The sequence below is a fragment of the Camelus dromedarius genome, chromosome X, assembly GCF_036321535.1.
Source record: "Camelus dromedarius isolate mCamDro1 chromosome X, mCamDro1.pat, whole genome shotgun sequence".
In the NCBI taxonomy this organism is placed as follows: domain Eukaryota; kingdom Metazoa; phylum Chordata; class Mammalia; order Artiodactyla; family Camelidae; genus Camelus; species Camelus dromedarius.
The window spans coordinates 28,871,462-28,891,855 of NC_087472.1; the positions used below are offsets into that span (position 1 = coordinate 28,871,462).

The 20,394-nt window shown below is 32.8% G+C and overlaps 1 protein-coding gene and 1 non-coding gene across 2 annotated transcripts in view; both read right to left on the minus strand.

Moving 5' to 3' along the window:
• HTR2C (5-hydroxytryptamine receptor 2C) overlaps nucleotides 1-20,394 on the minus strand; it is a 213,588-nt gene that overhangs the window by 141,689 nt on the left and 51,505 nt on the right. The window lies entirely within an intron of this gene.
• LOC116151151 (U6 spliceosomal RNA) lies at nucleotides 2,666-2,772 on the minus strand. The gene has a single exon (XR_004134927.1). It is a non-coding gene; the product is annotated as a U6 spliceosomal RNA (small nuclear RNA).

Sequence of the window (20,394 nt, forward strand, 5' to 3'; positions counted from 1 at the left end):
TGGGTTTTTTTCTTATATGTGTTATTTACCCACAGACAAAACTTATGATTTCAGGCAAATGATTTTCAGAGTTAATATCTACCTACTCAGTATTAGATATGGTTATCAAAACACTCCTTAAAAACTTAAAAAAAACTCTCAACATCACAATAACTCTTCATATTTTTTCACAATTGTTATTACTTTCAGTTTTTGTTCAATGAAGTGATCTAGATGTCAGGGTTTAAATTATTTCTATATCTGGTATCTTGGGAAGCTACAGAAACTATTTCAGGTCATCACATATTATTTGATGACTCATTATTTCACTGTACTGCAACAGACTCCAAGGAAATAAAAGTAATGATGTAAATGCCGAAGGTCCCTAAACTGGAATTGTCAAGGAGAGAACATAAAATACCCTTTCAACAAGTATGCGTTAGACTAAGCACAACACATAAAGAAAAAATTAGACTGTGCCATTCCACAGGTCCCTTTCTACTTGTGAGCCTATCATATAGATTAGCATACCTCATTGGTATTCCTTGGAATTCTTCCATTGATGTAAATGACAGATTAGATATTTGAATAAAAGCCAGAACAGAAGACTCATGCATTTTAGAAGGATGTACAACTATAAGTGTTTAAGTTAAAAAAAAACACAAAAAGGAATTAATTACAATTTGTATTTCTGGACTATTCCAGCTAATCAAAGTCAAATTTCTTTGAGGCTAATCTGTCTAATATTTATAAGAACGAATATGTTTGTACCTATATCACATACATACAACCTTTTAACCTGGCTAATCACAGATGTGTTAAATAATACAGAATATTTGCTGTTGAATGTGCAAGCTTTTCTCATAATGATGCCACTAGATTATTTATAATACATACTTGTTGAGGAAAATGTTACTGTAATATTGAGAAAGCCACTAGTTTGCTTGTTTTATAGACACAACATAAAAGCAAAAGGCGGCAACTGGCACAGTGCCTCCTATATTTAGCTCTCATCAGACCAACTGTAGTTCCATATTTCTTTGAAGTTTAGATAAATATGATTTTGCAGTCAGGTTTCATTGTGAACAGAGTATGAAACTATGAAATAGGATTTGAGATCTAACACCTTCTTAGACCACAATAATAAATAGAGTATTAACAAGACTGGCAGAGTTTAAAGTCAGAAAACATGGGTTCTAGAACCACCACTGCTTATAACACACATTTGACTTTAGGGAAAACGCTCCTTCATAACTTAATTACACATCTGTTAAGTGGGTATAATAACTGTCCTATATACCTGAGAGAATTATCAGGGGGCTTAAATGAAATAATAGACTTCATGATTTTTTTAAGGTTAAGACACTATGCAACATGAAGTACATTGTGACTTACGGACATTGATCAGCCTCCATGACTTATCACAAATTTTCAGATTTAGGATTTGGGATAATATGGGCAGAAACACAATGAGAAACCTGTTTTGGGTGAGAAAGCAGATAAGGAAAAGAAGTACCAGAAGACACATTTTCCCTTTTCTTCCTGCCTACTGCAGACTTAGAGAAAAATAAATTCTTGAAAACATATTGCTCTTTTTTGAAGTCATTACTATGAGTTCAGCAGCTTCCCTAAAAAAGTTTGTTGTTTAACATGAGAAATGGTAGCCCTTGGACTGTTTCAAATTCCAAATGTTGCCATAGAAACACAGCTTCAGACATTGGATAGAACAAACCATATGCCACTCTTTTTTTTTTTTTTTTTTTTGATAAAGATTTTCTTAGGAAAAATATCCTGGAAAAACTACACTATGAAATAGGTGGAAAGATATGTTATGAAGCTCTTTGGTGGGTCATAATTGCAGAGCCTGGACCTTATTTAACCAACAAACACATTTGTTCACGTGTTAAAAGGTCGCCCTGCACTGCCCTGAGGAACTACTGTCTGGAAAAACATGACTACCGAGAACAGAGAGATTCTCTCTACTGTCCATAACAAGCTGGAAGCTCAAAGACTCATCAAACATAGCCTTGAAGCAGCTAGAGGCGAATGTGTTTTCTTACTGGGATATATTATAATATATTATTAATGTAAGTACCTGGAGAGATTTAGAGACAGAAAATTTTGGTTATAGAAGTAGAATTTTTGAGATTCCTTCTGGTCTTTGTGGCAAAAAAATTACCAATGTTTTCAAATATCACAATATTTCCATTGCTTATAAACAATATACACGTATAGCATATAAAATTTGAAAAACAAAAGAGAAAGTATATAAAAGTCCCAAGTGATTTTAACACTCATATATAATGACTTTTAAACTTCTGTATATTTTCACATAGAGGAAATAGAAAATGTATAATTTTATAGCCATATTTTTCTACTTAATTTTGAGATTTTTGCATTGAAAATAAAACCTCACATTGCCATATGATGCCAGATAGTCTATAATAAGAAGAGTAGGATTCAAGAGTATCAAACGCCAAGTGATAAATGTCTGTCTTCTTTTCTGAATTTATTTGGATGCCCTCCATTAAGAATGGAGAGTCTGCAATAGCCAAGCAGCTATTTTGAGTTTATATGAAGAAAAAGCTGAGTCATAACAACCTCAGATTTCTTAACCTTATTTTTTTAAATCTTAATTTGTTTACCTTATGTCAATTTTTTTTTTTTTTTACAGTCCAGAGGTCTTGAAAACCTGGAACGCTTCATGAATTTGCACGTCATTCTTGTGCAGGGGCCATGCTAATTTTCTCTGTCTTATTCCAATTTTAGCATATGTGCTGTTGAAGCAAGCATTCATATTTGTCAAATTTATCAATCTACATCTTTTCCACCAAATCCATTAAAAATAGGCATATAAGGCCTATCCCAAACTAAAGTTAATTTCTAATTAATTCTGGTCATGAAAGTGAGATTCAGTGAGTTATTACCTTAGACAAATTATAGTTCTTTGGCAACCTTAAGAGTTAATACAGCTTTTAAGTGTACCTGCTTGACAACTGGGGAAGAGCCTTTGTCCTGAGAATATCTGGCTCACTGATGGAGAATCATAGAATTTTAAAGCCCAGTTACACATGGGGAAGCAGCACTTTAAATCCTGATGATTTTAAGGCTGCAATCAGATAAGTCTCCTGATCCATGTTAATCTTGTTACAGTTAAATGAAGACAACCTTCTTTCATAGCTATGCTGTTCATATTTAATTTAATAATGAATATTTAAGGCAGGAATCACTGACCAATCTAGTTAAGAAGAGTAAATTGTAACATAGTCTAATAATCTCAATTTCTGCATATTAACTTTAATATATATGTGTACATATGGCTGCCATTTTCCCAAAGTCATATTTGAAAAGCCACAGAATAAGTGTTTGTGCCTCAATTTGAAGTCTTGGTTGTCTGTATGCATTTGTACATGTTGCGAATATTCTTAATGTAGATATGAGCAGTAGCTATTTAAAACTATGTACATAATTACATTATATCACTTAATCTTTGTATCAGGGCTGTTATCTCCATTTTAAAGATAAGGAATATTTCATTTTATAGAAAAGCTAAGTAAATTGCCCAAGGTCATACAGCCAGCATATTCCTTTAACAATTATTTTGTATAAATAAATGCTCACATGAGAATTTATTCAATTCAGAATATAAAATGGAGGTGAAATTTTTCTGAGATTTTATCCAAGTGATATGAAATATTATGTTACAGTATATTTCACACAAACTTTAATTTTGTAGTCCAAGGTTCTCTAGTTTTCAGATTTAACACTCCTCTCTTATAAAGGTAAATGTTCCTGATGGGTTTTTATACTTACTTGTTTCTTGTTTGCCTATGTCTAACAGAATCCTGACATTTCTGGTACATATTGATATAAATCAGCAGTGGCCTTTTTCATTTCTGTAATTTAGAAAGGAAAAGATGAATGTTTGGGTACTGTCATTGCTCATTTTCTACGAACAGGCTCTATGACAAGTGCTTATTAGACTCATTCTCAAGTATATTGCAAATGAATGCAACTATCTACACAGCTCTTCCTTGACTTACAGTGGGGTTATGTCCCTAAACCTATCATGAGATGGAAATAACTTAAGTCAAAAAATGTACTTAATACACCTAACCTACTAATACACCTAACCATAGCTTAGCTTAGCCTACTCCAAACGTGCTCAGAACGTTTACATCAATCTATGGTCAGGCAAAAGCATCTAACACAAAGCCTATTTTATAATAAAGTGTGGAATATCTCATGTAATTTATTGAATACTATATTGAAAGTTAAAAACAGAATGGTTGTGTGGGTACAGAATGGTTGTAAATGCATCAGTCGTTCACCTGATGATCTCATGGCTGACCAGGAGCTATGGTGGTGGCCGCTGTCCAGCATCAAGAAAGAGTACCATACTATATGTTGCTAGCCTAGGAAGAGATTAAAATTCCAAATTCAGAGTATGGTTTCTATTGAATTCATATAACTTTTGCACAATCAGTAAAGTTAAAAAATCATTAAATTGAGCCAACATAAGTTGAGGACTGTCTGTATTTTTAAAGAGATGATAATGGTATCTGAATATTTTATTTTTACTTTCCAATGAACTGCCAGTTGTGAATAATGGTAATGCCTGAGCCCAATACTGTGCATGCCAAATTCTTAAAAAAAAAATAGTCTCCATTAATAATGTCAATGGCTACAGTTTAATAATTCTAATGATCAAAGAAATATTCTAAAAGTTTTATGGTATTTCAAAAGATCTCTGCACTAAGGAATATTACAAATTTTCTAAGCCATCATGGATCAACTTAAAACTGAAGAAATAAACACCATATTGTTGTACAATGTCAATCATGATGGAAATGCAAAAATAACTGAATTAACAGTTAAAGCAAATGTCAAATCCATAGCAGTCTAAATGCTACAAGCCTAAATCTTCTGAATTTTCAGTCTATTGATTAAAAAGTGCAAGATACCAGTAACACAGAGAAGTGCTCATTTTAATATTTGTTACTGAGATTAATAATACTTTTTATGTAATTTGGAGATCAGGCATCTGGGGTCTGAAAACAAAGCATATAACTATATTTACATATAAATTGCTTTTCTCATTTTTGTTTGATTTAGATTTAGATTTAGATATCTGAAATTGCTGAAATTTATCTATCTGTCAAGAATCATCCATAAATTTTGGTAAAGAAAGGATTCTAGGAATTTTTCCTTCTGTGTATACTAGTGGGCATACATGAAAACTTAAATGTTAATCTCAGCTTGATATCCTCCACAGTGTGTTAAGAACTGAACAGAAACAGTTTTGCAAAGTGGAAAGATATTGAATACATCCTAATTAAAATCATTGACCAAAACAGATCAAATAAATGACATAAATCTGATGATGAGGCTCGTTCACAGTTTACATGGTATGTCACCACACATATATACAAAACCAAGAATAGATACTTCACTGAACGCATCGAGGAACTTTAAATAGGAATATATTTTAAGTTCATTGTTTATTCAGGTCTGTTCTCCAGTTAAACTCCCATGTTAATTATAAAAACAGACTACTTTTGTGAAAGAGAAGAATATTTTGGTCTTGAATACATTTTATTCAGGCAAAACCCCCAAAAGCAAACACATGGCCAACTCAAAATAAAGTCTGTGAGTCTGCTTACAGGGAGTATTTATCATCGATCTGCCACAAATGTATATATTAAATGGGAAATGTAATGTATTTGAATAAATTTCAGTTTTGGTCAATATACAGTCATTATACACAGTGAACCCCCACTATTAGATTAGTAAACACCATAAGATGTATTATTGCATGCTAGGCTCAGAAGAAGAGAAATCAGTTCTCTTTTAACCGTACAACTGCTTAACTGCGTATTTCATGGTAAGTATGCACTGCTTTGGGGCAAAGGTCAGTATGATATATACATAGTTAATAAAGGCCATAAACAAAATGAATGACTTTCTGAGCATAAAAATGGAAAACTTTATGTAGGAAATTGCTAAAGGAGCTAGCTCAGCTTTGTCATGTACAAGCTGTATGATCCTGGGCCAGTTACTGGACCTCTCTTGTGATTATTTCCTTATCTTTTAAATAGGAGTACTAATGAAACTTATCATAAAAGATTGTTGGAGGAGATAGTGAAAAATGCATGTAAGTCTCTTGGAATGATGCTGAGCATACAGTAAGTGTTCAATGAATGTGAGCTGTTATCAGTGCAAAACACTCCTGGTTCATTGCACAAAAGTATTCTTTCAATTTTGTGCTTAAAAGATAGAAATGTATGTATTCATCAATATAGTAGTTAACTATATCTTTTCAAAAGTACTACTCAAAAGTAAATTTTAACTAAAAGTCTCTTTAGTTTAGCAAACAGTAAAAAGCTGTTCACATCATTTTGAGTACATAAAGAAGAGAATGAAAGTTGCATGGAAAGTTCTGCAGCTCCGAGATTCAACTGATTTGTGGTTTTTAGGTTTGGAGAGTCTTGGAAATACCCAATTATTCTTATGCCAAGGTCACCCTTTATGCTTTTTTCTGCAAAGAAAACTTTAAAGAGAAAAAATACAATTTTGTTTGGCAAGTATTGAATGGGAAGAGTTGAAATCAGTGTTTTATTTGTCAATTGAAGTCTAATTGACTTGTAATATTATATTAGTTTGAAATCGCTGTTCTTAATGGTAATAAGTTTAATTTGTTCAATGGCATATCTCACACTGGCTTATGACCATGATTATGCTCAATTAAATAACTCATAATTTATCTGATCATCACAATTCTAATTAATAGACAAAGGGGTCTTAGTAATGGTTTGGGCACTATTACATAAATCACCAGGGAATTAGGCTTTATGAAGTTTTCCTATTCCAATAAAAGAGCTCCAACCTTCTCATCAAATTAAAGTAACATTTCACATGCTGAGAGAACTCTAACTTATTACTAGCAAATTATTTATGTGTGAATATGGTTCTTATCTTAATTTGTAAGATTAAAAGTCACTGTACATTTGCTACCATTTTTATCAGTTTTTACAGTGACATCTTACTTATTAAAATGTACTTTATAATAAACCTGTTGAAAGGAAATAGAATGAAAAAGGCAAATTAGTCCTATACTCATTTAAATATCAAAAATTGACACAAATATAGAAAATATACCATAGATACTACTGCAGTAACACAAGCAGCTTTACTTTTGACCTCTGTAAGTCAGTTGGAAGAAAATATCTGCCCAAGCGCTGATTCAAACAGAAATATCTGTTCACTACCCTTCAAAAATTACTTGGTTTTAAAAATAACCTGAGCTATATCATATATATGTATATTATACATTTTAATTGAAGTAGAAGCTAATTTTAGTCTTAAGTATTTAACATTACTTGAAATAGCTAAATGATTTCAAAGAGGTATTGTGGCTATATAATCTCCCTTTTGAGTTTTAGATCCTCCCAAGCTGAAGGGTTATGTAAGAGCATCATTATGAAATACTATAGGCAAAGAAAAATCATTCCTGGTACCCATTCTAATGATTATATTACTGTTTTGGTGTTTGTGAGATCTGTAAATTGCAACTATATTGTAGAATGACACCAGATTTAGAGTATTTGCAAAAAGGAAATTTATGGAGTGGAATTTACTTATTGGGACACATACTGTAAAACCTAGTTTTATTCCTTCTAGCTATGCCTTTTCAAGTTCTGTACACACTTATCTCAAATTTAAATCTAACCATAATTATACATCTTTTAAATAATTACAGAATTTTGGTTCTTCAGAGAATGGTTTTCCCTCCAGCATCTCTGAGAGCTAAATAAAAATTTTAAAGCAAAAATGTGTGGGTGAGGTGTAAAAGTAGATCAGAGTACCTGTCATTTTGGATTAGGATGATTATTCATGAATTTCAGGTATTCTTAAGATGTGTTCGCAAAGTACCTTCAAATCTATTGTGTAAGGCTCTTGCTTAAAGAATTTATTTTAATCCAAAAAGAGCACAGTTCAGGCATCTATGTTAGGAGGCTAAGCCCATTAATAGTCTCATTTTGGAAACACAAGGCAATATCTTCTACAAAGGAAGAAATACTGAGAAGGAAAAAAATCTCAGGACTTATTATTGAGAGTCTATTATATTAAAACCCTTCCGTTATTTACTATGCCTAGTAAATCTAAGTTATGTTTGTATTCTGGATATATTCAGATATTGTTCTTCAGTATCAATAAGCAGAAGATTTAGTGTGTCCTCTCTTTTCTAAGATACGGGCAGATATAGGTGATATTTTTACCATGCTTAGAGGAAAGTAATTTTTGCCATACATAAGAAAAACTGTCTTAGATACTCAGTTTGCTTTTCGTTTCAATTTCTCTAGAAAATTATGTTAGTGACTATTACCTTTTATTATTTTTGGCAACATTCTTCACAACTATCTCTGAAAGTTAGTTAGCATGACATTCCACTTCTGCAGGGACAGCTGAAGCAAAGAGAGTGAGCTCGGAACAGAACTGAGCTCCATACTCACAACTGTAGTTTGTGTTTTCAATCTGCCGCTCAGTCACTAGGTCATTAGATCTTATTTCTACTATGTTTCCCCTGCGTTACTATATTGATACTGAACATGCTGTGTTACCTACTATCGCTGTGAACCTATTGTCAGCAGTATGAACCAGGTGAGCATATCTCCTCATAAACAGGTTTTAGTCCAAGAAATAATTAGGCTGTAAATGATAGGGATGGAAAAGTAACAAGTGTCACATCAGATAGAAAAAGAATACATTTTAAAAGAGAGGGTACAGCTCAGTGGTAGAGCACATACTGGCATGCATGAGGTCCTAGGTTCAATCCCCAGTACCTCCATTTAAAAAAAAAAATTATCTCCCCCCAAAAAATAAAAAAACGAATTTATAAAAAGAATACATTTTAAGAAGAAAATCTCACTTAAGGAAAGCAGAAAATAATGTATTATGGATACTAATAAAAGAAAGGGGCCCTTAGTTTCCTACATGGTATATGTGCCAAGAAGAAAGGCATATTGAAAACTAAATGAATATTTAAATTACACTTCAAGAAGGCTGTTTGAAAAAGTAACCAAAAATTTACATGAAAATCAGCAACAGAAATCTGAACACTTTACAGCATTGTACAGCTTTTGAAGTACTTGGGTAAAGTGAGATGACTTTCACAGCCAGCGGTAGCCACAGTGATTGTGGCTGGAGAATAAAAACTTTATTGCTGAACCAAAAGACTTCATACAGGTGTATGTCAGATGGGAAGAGAGATATCTATCTAGTCTCCACTGATAACATGATTTGCCTAATTGCTGTGATTTCTACCTGCTGCTTAGGTTTGTTCTTGACCTTCACTGCTATCAATCTCCAGAACGCGCCTAATCAGAGCTTCTCCTATTGGTTACTATGAGGACCTTAGTAAATTATCTGCCCTGTCCCCTCTTGATCTCAACTGATTCCTCTTCCTAGAGAGTCCTACTTGCCGAGACAAAGATCCAACCTATCCTGCTGATTCAATTGATAAAAATGTATACAAGGTAAGTTCATTTATTGTACTTCCTGCTTATCTTCTGGAGAAAGGCTAACCTAGTAAATAAATAATTAAAAGCAAACACAGGGTTGTTAGAAACTCTTTTCTCTCACTTGGTCGTGGTTAAATCTGGAAGATAGCCATGCTGTTTCAGAGATTTTAGCATCATATAAAACCAAACCACTAAAAACACAAGCAAAACAAAATCTTCTATAGGGAGATGGAAATAATTTTTTTAAATGTGTGTTTGGTTTTTGCTAACTTGTCTGAGAGCTTTGGATGAAAACTGCAAGCATGAATGTCAGTTGTCTTTGATCCTCTTCTTGCCATATTTTCTCTGGAAGCTTCATACGGGATGTGACTACATATCTGCCGCGGTCTGAATGTAACCCCTCGAAATTCATAGTACTTATTCACGTGATTAGCCACTCTTACTAAACTTGGGATATTTACATTCAGCATTATGATTTTCTTGTTACTTATGCAAGTACTTTACAATAAAAGGTAATACTATTATACGCATTTTATTTTAGGTTGATTTTCTCCCTTACTCCCTGTGATTCCTCACTTATTCCTAAAACAGAAAAGACGTATTATCTGATTCAGTCACAATTTCAAAAAGATTAAGAAATCATCTCCTTTCGGCAAGTTAGCATTATTTATTGGACTATGTGAATTATTACCATCGTAGATTCAAGTTATTGGTCCTTTTCATGTATAATGGATTCTGCATATGTCTGAATAGTCTTTTAGAAAAAAAATGTATTTCTTTATTCATTATAATATAAAACCCCTGGGATATATAATGTGTGCAAAGACCTATAAAGTTATTTTCAAATCATTTACTCACCTGAAGTTTTGATTTTATTTCAAGTCTTAAATCAAGGGAACAGTTTCCTTTTTTTGTATATGTGATCTACATCTTGTGTGTGTGTTAATAGGTAGATAGATAGAACATACTGTAGAACCAAGTCACCTCAAATTGATTCTAAGTTGTGAAAGCATTTGCATATGAAAGCAAATTGAACATAATTTAAGGCTTACTCAATTTTATTGTTTCCTCCAGTCAAAGAAAGATGTAATTTTATAATAGTCAAACCTATGTAATCAAAATTAAGCAAAATATTCAGTGACTCTATATACTCATCAACACGTCAACAATTCTCTATCCTGCATGTGATAAGTATGAAATTTAAGTGATATTAAGTGAGGTATTAAGATGCCTTGTTGTTTCAAAAAGGCAGTCTCTTCATCTGGTATTCCCAGAGAATGTTGAACGACTCTATTTTACTTCAGTACTTGTTTTAGACCCAAAGAGGAAGACAATTACCAATAAAGAGAAATTAATATAGAATGAAACAACATATCAACTGTACAACACACAAAAATTCACTGCATATATTGAAACACTTTGAAATGGCTAACTAGTTTGCAGTAAGAGTCTATCTGAAAGGGCTAATAAGCTAATATAGCACTGTAGATTAATTTGGAAATTAAACTTTAAAAAAGAATAAGACCTAGGAAATGTAAGACTTGATTGATGTGTGTGTTTGCATGGGAGATTTAAGTAAAAGTCAAGACTGCAGTTGAGCATTACAGTATTGGTCCCAGAACAGTTTATAGATTTGAGAGTATGGGAAGCCAAAAGGAGGGCAGAATGTGGATACATGTGTGAGAAATATTAGTTATTTATAATTAGATTTCTTGAAAAGTGTGGAATACTGATTAATATGAGAAGAATGAAAGATTAAGTAAATCTTTTCTGCTGTTGTTGCTAATTCTCATGCTGGGTCTCCTAGGAGATTATAGATGCTACGAAGTCATACTCTCATAAACCTGCTAGGTTTAAATGTATAAAATCTATTCTATGAATCTCCAATCTTGGCATTGGGTAATCAAAATATGCATAGAAAAAGTCTGTGCACTGAATACATTATTTTCACATTACTGAAACCTCTTTGGTAACCAAATAAATGAAACATTAGATTATAAAGACAGAACAATGAAAGTGCATACATATTGCCTTCTAGTATTAATATTAGGTGGAAACTTAATAGGCACAGAAGAGCAAGATACCATTCACAAAAAATTAGGCAATAAATATAATTTATAACTCTATTTCAAATAAAAACCTAACTCCAAATTTAAGAAACAAGAATATTCTGCAAGATAAAGAATGGAAGACTTCCTCCAGCATTGATTTTTTTCTTTTAAACAAAGTATTTTATGCAAGTTTTGTTTTTGGCATTACTAACTGACATTCTGGAGTAAAAATAAATTTTACTTTATAACATATATAAATTATTATTTCCCTTAAAACATATATTCTTTTATGGAATAGTTTGTTGAATAGTATAAGGCAATGTGGCAGCATTTTTTCATGTTCACTCATACTGTTCAAATTAACCAACAAAATATTTATTGTATGTTTACGAGCTGACTTTATGAAAGGTACAAATGAAATGAATGACCTGATTCTTGCCTACAAGGAATATATAATTTCATTACATATTAACAATTTAATTGTTGATAAGCTACATATGAATTAAAAAGTGCTACATTATTTTGTGAAACAATCATAAAACAAGGTATGTATTAAGGTAGTAATCAAACAGTACAAACAAGAAGTGTAGTAGGAGTTCAGAGACAGAAGACAGAATAACAGGTAATAAATGCCTGCTGAAAGGAACGAGTTAATTTAATTCATCCAATAAACATGTAATGAGAAACTACTATATACTGATCTGCATACTTGAAAAATTCAAAGATGAATAAATCAAGGGCCTTGTCAGTAGTAACCAAGAGATTATAAACTGAGGTACCTTGGTTTTTAGTCTAGATGGATTAAATCTTCCCAGCAAGATTGACTGCTTCACAAACCATCTATCAATTCATTAACAAGGGTCGATAGTTTTACAGAAGGCATCAAAAGAAAAGAACAAGCTGTTGGCTTGTTCTTCAGGAGTTCTAAGGTATAGATACCAATAAGCAGGATTTTTTTCATGCAAATTATGAACTCTAAAAATATGAAAATGAAATCAAATAAATACCTCCCCTGAAGAATTTGATTAGGTAGGTCATGATGTATAGAAACATATTCATGTCTGCTCTAGACAAATTGTATCCTAAGGGAAGTAGACTTAATGACATTCAGATTTCTTCTATTCATTAAAATTGCTTACTTGTTAATATCACTACTTTCCATATTACATGTAGATTATAAAAATGCATTTTCGGGGTGCATCGCTGAATTGGCATGACTTATTTACAAAGTAGAAAAGTTTTGCTCATATTCTTATTATCCATGGTTTTATCCATGTGATCGTTATTGATTATCAACAAATAAAGATTCAAACAATTGAAAATGAAAGGTAATTGAGGTAAATACCCTAAAACATCAATGATCCTTAGAAATATAAAATACCACATGAATGAATATTTTTTATGAGATGATTTTTTTCTGGTTCCATTCTATTCTTCTTTTGGAATGAAAGAGCAATCAGGTTATGGAAAATGTACAAAAATATTTCTATTTTGAACTAATATGTGGAAAATCAAGAAGTGTGACGAAAGACATAGAAACTAATTGAATTATCTTGAGGATATATGTCTCTAAATTTCATTGGGACAGCTCATAAGTATATACAGTAGCAGAAATCAATCAAATGGATGAAACAATGAGATAATTCATTTTCTTGTACAAAGTGACCTAAATGAAGGTAAGTTGGCTGAAATTACCATGCAAACAAAAATTAAATGCATATTTGAAATGATAATAAAGAGATGAAGAAAGCCAAGATGAGAGTAATCAAAATAAATGTGCCATGACTCAGCAAGTTATTTTTGCAACCTTAATTAACAGGTCAATTCAAATGAGTAGAGTTTTGAACAATTAAAACTTGAGAAGGTACAGTATCTTCCAAAAGAATCCAGTCAAGTCAAAGAAATTTAAGAGGTAGAAAAGAATTCTACAAAGCATAGCCTCATCGGTCCCGTAAAATGGCAGCTCTAGATAAAGCTTCTCTAGGATTTGCAGTAAGCCAAGTCATTTAACTAACATCTTTTTGGCTTGGTACATGAGGCAGTTGTAAAATTATAAAAATATAGTAAAGGAACACTTAGTTGATGATATGTACTGAAAATACATATGAATTTGAACAATGAAACAAAGTAACTGATAATTATAAAATGAGCATAGATAGCAAAAGAGTATCAACATAATTCATTAGCAATACACTAATATGGGTTGAGAGCACATTGTAGGAGTGTAATTAAGAAATTAAGAGTAACTGTTATAATACACCAACACATTTTGGCTAACAGACTGGACAAAAGTAGTGCAAAGGCAAACTGCCCTCACAGCCGTGTTCATTTCTATAAACAAATGTCGTGGAGTACATACTTCTAAGTGATAGTGTTCATCAGCATTACAAACTCAAAATTTGTTTCTTATTTATTACTTTAAAAAAATCTAAGTCCATCGACCTCTAAGAAAACTACTTAGCATTGTCACCAATCAGATTGCATTCGACCTCCTAATTCTTCATTTCCAGGAACTGTCCAAGTGAACATCTGATTCCTCATCATATCTTTTTTACTTTCTAGGTTCGTGAAAACTTCCTCTTTGTTTCTTAGGGTTGTTTTTTTTTTTTTTCTTATCTTTTCATCTCCACCTCTAGTCTCAGAAATGTGTTTTGTTAATCCATGTAGTACAAAACTTAAGGGAATCAAACAATAAATTCTTACTATATCTCTCACTTGGACATTAAGTATTTAAATAATTTACATTTCAGCCTCCCTGGGAAGGACATGAATAGGCAGGAGACCTGCAACACGGATTCCACCTCCTCTCGGAGGGCTTCCCTGACTGACTCTCCCACCTGGAGGCTGAATTGGGAGAGCTTTCATGGGCTCCCAAGACATCCTGGGCTACTCCTGCTGTAGCACTTACAACACAGTATTTTAATTGTCTGCTTACTTGCCTGCTTTGCCCAATAAAATCTGATCTCTTTGAGGAGAGAGACTGTGTCTTATTTATTGCTACATCTGTAGCTCCGAGCACAGTACCAAACATTAGGTACAACTTTATTGAATGAATAAAAAAATTAGAACAGTATGGAGTTAATTTTCAGTGCAAGTAAAAAAAAAAAAGTTCACCAATAAAAAGTATTGTACAATTACTGCAATTGAAGGGCCATTAGTAATGGTTCTTTAACTTTTAATCTTTCAAAATATATCATTAAACATCTAAGGATACAATCATGTTTGACAAAGCTTTTGATCTTCATTTGTGTTTAGAAATGTCATGGATACATAGTTCTAAATGATAGTATTAATCATCATTACTAAGTAGGTGTCATGAGTTCTGTTATTAAACATATGTAAATATAGATTGATTTATTTATATTTTTAATTTAGGATGTTTTAGAATCTCATGTGCAATTAGTTACAGGAACTTATTAGCTTTAATTAATAAGCAAAGAGCAATGCATGCATTTTTCCGCATAAAGTTTTAAAAATTATGTTCATATTTTCATCCATAGTAAGTAGGATCAATAGAGTTTCTCATTCAATCCACTGCCTTCAGACAGACAAGATGTTATTAGTCACATTTTATAATGAGAAAACCTGAAGCTCAGGAGTGTTAATTCACTGGCTCAAGTTACATAGCTAAGAAGTGTTGAAGGGGTGTGGGGCAGATATTCCTTAAGTCTTCTGTGCTCTTAAGCAGAGTTGGGTAGAGAAACAATAGTAGAAATATTTCAAAAGAGTTAATAAAATAAAAATGCATTTCCATTTTATTTTAGTATGTATTGTGTATACTCAAGAGTCAGATTGGTCTTCCTTTACTGTGTTTCTTAGATTAGATTGCTATATTTAATTGGGTTTATTTTTCCAGATCAAGTAGTTAATAATTTATTCAACATATCTTTATATGAATGCCTGTTCAAGCCCATGGATTGTGTTAGTAGTTGGATATAGAAAACTGAACAAAACCTGCATGATCCCTGTACACTTAATAAATAAAGAAGAACAAGAAGAAGAAACAAGAAGGAAAAAGAGGAAGCAGAAAATGGGTATAGCTAGACTCTGTCTGGTAAGTGGGGAAGTGGGTTAGGAGTAATATATGTGAAAGGGGTGAGAAAACCAGCTTAGAATCCAAGTGATCTTCATATCATTCACATGACAGGCATAAATATCTTGGGTGGGGCAATCAGCTTGCTTTACTCCTAACACCTCTTCCTGATGAAATCAACATTTCCTAAAACCAGGTACTTCTCACAAAGATGACCAAAGAGGAAATACAGAGAAGAGTATTGAAGTCTTTGATCGTCCCAGGAAGGAAAACGTCTACAAGTTTTTATACTAGAAACAACTAATGCTCTTTTTATTATTTAAGTTAATTTCTAATAGCCTTGTCTAGAAGTTTAACCTGAAGAACAAAATGATTGACAGGGTAATTACTGAAACATTTTGAATATGCTCCACTAGAATTGATGTATGTAACATGTTAAAGAAAAAAAAAAAAGCCAAGAGACAAAGAGGCTTGCAGGAACTTAGACTATTTCATATTATATTAATGTAAAAGGCAAATAGAATTTTAAAGAATGGGTGATTATATAAAGATTGCTTGATGATGTGATATTTGTTTTTGATTTATTAAATGTCTTGTATAATATTGATTTAGTGATCTTTATAATTTGCTTAAAATTCTACAGCAAATAATTTTGCTCACTTAATTTTCACTAATTCTGAGACTCAAGTCCTTTTTCCTCCCCTAAAACCTTCCCAGATAGGAAATGATCTGGCTCTCCTCTGACCTTGTAAGACACGTTTATTCTTATCACAAACTTTCTTATGTGGTGGTCATTTGTGCATCCGCCTTATATTTCTTCTCTCCCATATTAGATCATAAACTCTGTTTGGGTCGTAGTTTTTTATCCTCCACATAACAGGTGCTCAAATAAGACTTGTTGGTTCATTTATTCTTTCAACAAATACTTATTGAGGACCTGCTATATGCCAGGCATGAAGAAACACAATGTGTTGAATATATTCTGACATTTTCTTTAAAACTATTACATTATAATTTTGTTTGATAAATTATAGAAAATATTCCAATATTTCTAATCAGCATTTATTAAAATTCTTCTTTCCCTATAAACGCATTTTCTATCTCTATTCTACTTATAGGTTCACCCAAATTCACTTTGGTTATCTTTTTTTTCTATAACATTTTTTATTCATATTTTGAACTAGGTCTCTTAATAAGCACTTTTAATATTTATTTTGCTATTAAATGTCTAAATGCATTTGTTGCTTCTTCATATGAGCAAGAAGATACCAAAGTAAGAATAACAAAACAATATTCTATTTATCAGAATATAGTCACATATATTGGTTATAAAACATATTTTATATTTGGAATTTTCTACAAAGATCACACAGCTTTCAAATCAAACTAATTCATTCTAATATTCTAGGAGGTTTTTTTCTATTTCAACTGAAGGACATAAGATCAATTTCTAATTATTGAAGTAATAGATTCTCATTGTAAAAATACTGGAAATTATAGAAAATTTTAAACAAAGGGGTTAAAGAAACATCCATCTAGCTGGTCATAGCATGATATGTTCACCAATATTATCATGGGGTAAAATCATATAATGGAGATTTCAATTATCAACTGTAAATAGAGAGCATCTGACATATCAGCAAAATAAATTTCAATAAAATGATGAAAAATCATAATAATTATGTTCTTCCAAATGCACTTTTTATAGTTCTACTAAAAAATTTCTTCTAATTGTTACTGAATGTTAACATTGACTACCCATGTGAAATTTTAACAAACTTTTAATCTAAATAAAAGAGGAATTAAAAAATCTATTATGAAAATAGAAGCAGTATGCAGATTCCAGTTATAAGTTTGGAATCTAGGTTGTGGAACTGAGAGTTCGGAAGCAGGTTTAGTATGATGCTTAAAACGGAGAGTTAATAGCCCTACACGAAGTACAAAGTTACTCTTTGAGAATTCATGTTTAACCCTTCTGGCTGTCTTTCAATCTCTATTATGTTCACACTGCACGCTCTGGGTATTGAATAAAAATATACACAGCCCATGCAATGAGCACATCCTAGAGCCAGGTCCAGTTGTGATATAAAGCTCAAATGGTAGTATCATTTGGTCAAATTTTAAATGTTAAATAAATTTGAAATGACTTATTTTGAAAGTTGAAAATTTGGCCAAAAGACTACACTAAAATCTTAGCACTTGGAGAGACCATATTGAAGTAATCTCTTACCCTCTAGCCATACCCTTTACCTTTTTCCAAACCACAGTAGACAGATGAATATCTATTCCAGATGAATTTGGAAGATGGTATTTGGAAACAACCTGGGATAACTCTAATCAGAATTTACAAACTGTGAAAAGAAATGTCTTTGTTTATTACATCCAAATTAAATTCCTTGCTCTGCAGACTAAACCAGAGGTGGTGACATGAAAAAAATATTGGACATGAGGCTAAGAACATATGAATTATACCTTATCACTATGTGACTTTGGACAATTCAGTTAAATTCTCTGTGTCACAATTTCTATGCCTGTAAAACAGGGATAATAACAAATTTGCATATTTATTATGTAAAAAGTTAAGGGAGTTTATACAGGCAAAAGTGATCAGTAAACACAAGCAATTACGATGGATTCTTCCTCTGGAGTAGTAATATTCCAGTTCATATCGCCATTTTCTCCTCTTCATAGGTCTTGTTTTCTAATCCTTTCATCATCTTTGTATCTCTTCCCTGAAATCTTCTCAAGGGCTCTTACATCATTATCCAATTTCACCATCCTGAGCTACACCTAAGACTTAATTAATTAGTTGGCTGAGATCTATTTTTATGACTTGTCATTCTTGCCTCAATGTACACGCAAACTGGTTGCTTGAGATAAAGCTGTGATCAAGACAGTTAAGGTCCCGGCTACTGAAATAAATATGCAGCCTAAAAGTTGAGAGTTATGTTTTATTTGGCCGGATGACAGCCTCCCAGATCGCTCTGAGGGACTGCTCTGAAGAGGTAGGGGAGGAGCTAGGATATATAGGAGTTTTACAACAAAGACCAGGTAGTTGGGACAATAAACGATTACTTATTATTTAAAGAAAAACAGGCATCTCAAGTTAAGGAATTTAGCGCTTTTGTATGTATGGGAGGAAGCAAACATTTGGGCTCACTGAATTCATCCCTTTGACAAGCACCTAGCCATCTAGGGCCAGTATCCTGTCCTTTCTTATTCGGAGTCCCCTCAGGGTGCACCACTGTGAGTGGCTGCAGAGGCTGGGCTGCAGGCTTGTCCTCACTGTGGGGGGTGGCGGCAGCAGCTGATGACTTGGTTTCAGCATTCTTTGTTAACTGATATGGTTTGCAGTATTTTTTGTTCACACTACCATGGAGTTTACAGTATAGGGGCAGGGAGAGAGTGAATAAGGAAGTGAACGAATAAGATAATTTTATATAGTATTAGTGCTGTGAAAATTAAAATAAAACAGATAAACATGAGAGGTGGGGATGAGTAGTTAGGATGGGGTTGTCAGGGTAGAACGTTTTGAGGCAGTGACATATGACCTGAGACTTGAAGAATGAAGGTCAGTTGAGGATCTGGGAGAATAGCGTTCCAGAAAGAACAGCAAGTGCAAATGACTTAAGATGGGTGTGGGCCACTGTGGCTGGGGAATAGTGAATGAGTTATATAAAAAGAAGCTAGAGAGAAAAGTCTGGGACCCCTATCATTAAGGTGTTTTAAGTCATGGCAAAGAGTTGAGATAAGAAGGCATTGGATGGTTTTAAGTATGGAACGGCGTGTTACAACCAACTAAAAGAGCAACCTTCGGACTTACCGAGTGATCTCTGAATCCTCTCAATACATTTAACTGAGTATCACCTAGGTTTCTTTTACTTTGTCACGATCTGCAAATTGGACTTTAGGATTTTCTTTTCATCTCTGTTTAGTAAGCATAGTGAGTGTTAATTAGTTATTTATATGATACTTTGCAATAGAATAACAGCTGACATTAAATTTAGTGAACTTAGAGATCTAGGCCATCCATTTTGTCCCCATTCTCCAGATCTGCCAAAACAGACTGACATATCAGTCCTGTGTTATATCCATTTCATTAGAAGTCATGTAAAATTTCAGAGCCATTCTGTGTTACCTACTTCTCACTTGTCATTCAGTGAGGAAATGATTGAACGATGATATACAGATTCTTTTTAAAACCAAAGAAGAAAGACTAAAGACTACTTTTGCATTTCTCAGGTTGCTACAACTACAGCTAAAAGCCTTGCTGACATCCTCTCTCCTCCCCCACCCATGCTCCATCTATGAAAAAACAGAGCATTCTTTCAAATAAAAATGCAAGTAACAGTACAATAAATACTGTGTTTCTCTATACTAAAAAAAAAAAAAAAGACTGCTGTATTATATTGAATCGGGAATAATCAAAATAAATTAATCATCAAGAAAACAAAAACCCACAGCACAAAAAACTACTGTTTGCATTATTGGCCAATAGTCAAAAATGACAAAAGTGTGCCCCCAACAGCTAATATTTTCTGCACAATATTTAAATAGCATTGAAAAACTCTGAATTTGATAAGTGAAAACAGAGTAAGTACTCTCCCAAGTGCTTGAAAAGTGTAGTAGGCACTATGGATTTAGTACTATAATTGTCATGATCATATGTGTAAAATACCTACATGAAATAATTACCAAAAAAATGGAGAAGATAATTCCTGCATCTGAACTGATGCATTACTATTCTTTTGGAGCCAAGGACTGTTGATGTTTTAGGGGAGCAAAACTTGCTACCACAGGGAATGCAGTT